Here is a 2,193-nt window from a genome sequence, read left to right on the forward strand (position 1 = left end):
CATGTCCCCCCTCCCCCGCATGTCCCCCCTCCCTTGTCCCCCTGCTCATGTCCCCCCTTCCCCGCCCCCCTGCTCATGTCCCCTCCTCTTCTGCCCCCCCACCCCTCTCCTCCTCCCCTCAACTCCCTCCTCCCCTTGCCCCGCCATGTCCCCCCTCCCCGCCCCCTCCTCCCCCCTCCTCCTTCCCTCAACTGCCCCCCTCATGTCCCCCCTCTCCTGTCCCCTCCTCCCCCTTCCTCCTTCCTTCAACTGCCCCCTCTCATGTCCCCCTCCTCTTCCCCTCAACTCCCCTCTCCCCCTGCCCCCCTCCCCCGCTCATGTCTCCCCTCCTCCCCCATGCTCATGTCCCCCCTCCCCTGCTCCCCTGCTCATTTCCTCTCCTCTGCCCCCCTCCTTCCCCCTCCTCCTCCCCTCAACTCTCCCCCCCAGCCATTCATGTCCCCCCTTCCCTTCCCCCTCTGCTCATGTCACCCCTTCCCCTTGCCCCCCTGCTTATGTTCACCCTCCCCAGGCCTTACAGTCTTTCTTTCCAGAACTGCTCCCTCTGGTCGTGCGTTTTTCTGGGGGGATTTAAGGGAGAAGAAGTGGGGGCAGGTTGGGAGGCTGTGTCCTGTAGGTGATGGTTGAGAATCCCAACCAAAGGAAGGCTCCCCGGGTGGACAGATGGAACTCCGGGCAGGAGGTGACATCCCCTTCACACTGTGGTGTCTCTTGGGGAGGGATCTCCCCCAATCTCAATAAACCAGTGCACAGTGTGACTCATCAGCTCATCCCTTACTGAGAACACACTGGGCTTCAGTCCCAGGAGGGGAACTCGGGGGGCTCCATGCTGGTGAAAAGGCCCCACAGCAGAGGGGTGGAAGGAAGGTTTTGTTGGTCCACTGAGGGCCTCTCAAAGCAGGACAGGATTGGGCCGCGACCAGTCAGTGATACTTTAGCGCGTAACTGTGGGGGCTCTGGAGTCGCGGCAGAGCGTCCATTACCACCACTTGCGGAAAGGTGCCTGGAGCTCCTTGCCTCGTCCTGCCCACCACCATCACTCGGCCCTTTGTCCAGTGGTGCCGGGACCGCGGCCTGGAGTGGTCCTTGGCCCGCGGAGGATGCTGGTGAGTGCCAGGCGCTGTCGCTGCTATTCTACGACGTGTGTGACAGTGCTGGGTGCTCACTGGAGCCTGGGGCACACGCCTGAGAAGACGCGAGGACCCTCCCTCCTAGGGATCAAGCACCACAGAAGAATGGCGGGTGCTGGTGACCTTGGGCCTAGCGGCCCCTGAGGACCCCCTGCCTTCAGTCTCTGAGAACCCTGAGCAGCTGGCAAGGAAACTGCTGTCGGAGAACAGAAAGTACTGAGTGGTCCATTAGGGCAAGGAAACCTGGGGACTCCTGACTCCTCGAGTTCTCTGAGAGGAGGGAATGATTCCTCGAGTTCTTTGAGAGGAGTGAGTGGTTCCCGAGATCTCTGAGAGGAGTGGATAATTCCGCTCTGAGGTCTCTGAGATCTCTGAGAGGAGCGGATGATTTCTGGAGTTCTCTGAGAGAAGCAGTTGATTCCCCAAGTTCTCTGAGAGGAGGGAATGATTCTTTGAGTTCTCTGAGAGGAGTGAGTAGTTCCCGAGATCTCTGAGAGGAGCAGATAATTTCGCTGTGAGGTCTCTGAGATCTCTGAGAGCAGTGGATGATTTCTGGAGTTCTCTGAGAGGAGCGGGTGATTCCCCGAGTTCTCTGAGAGAAGCAGGTGATTTCTTGAGTTCTCTGAGAGGAGGGAATGATTCCCTGAGTTGTCTGAGTGAAGTGATTCTTTGCAGCTCAGCCTTTGTGTTTCCCTTTGGTACTGTTTGTTTAAAGCAATGCTCACATTTTTGTGGAAGATTGGAGGCCTGGGTGGTCCTCTCACTTCATCGTCCTGTTCGGAAGGCCTTTCTGAAGTCCCGGAGCAATGGTTGAACACTAGTCCACTGTGATTATTCACTGCAGGCCATTTGCATGCACTGCAAGTTCCCCTGCTCCCACAGCGGCTCCTTCTCAGGGAAAGGCAAGAAGCCTGTGCGGTAGGCAAGCCTGTGGTGTGGAAAATGTGCTGTTCCAGCCCCAGGGTAGACCCTAAAAGACCATTATTGCTGCCTCAGATGTCTTTTGCACAGCTCTGCAGAGGTCGAGGGTGAGCTAAACGCTGTGGGAATCAGGAAACCAGCT

This window comes from Neofelis nebulosa, chromosome 6, assembly GCF_028018385.1.
Source record: "Neofelis nebulosa isolate mNeoNeb1 chromosome 6, mNeoNeb1.pri, whole genome shotgun sequence".
In the NCBI taxonomy this organism is placed as follows: Eukaryota; Metazoa; Chordata; class Mammalia; order Carnivora; family Felidae; genus Neofelis; species Neofelis nebulosa.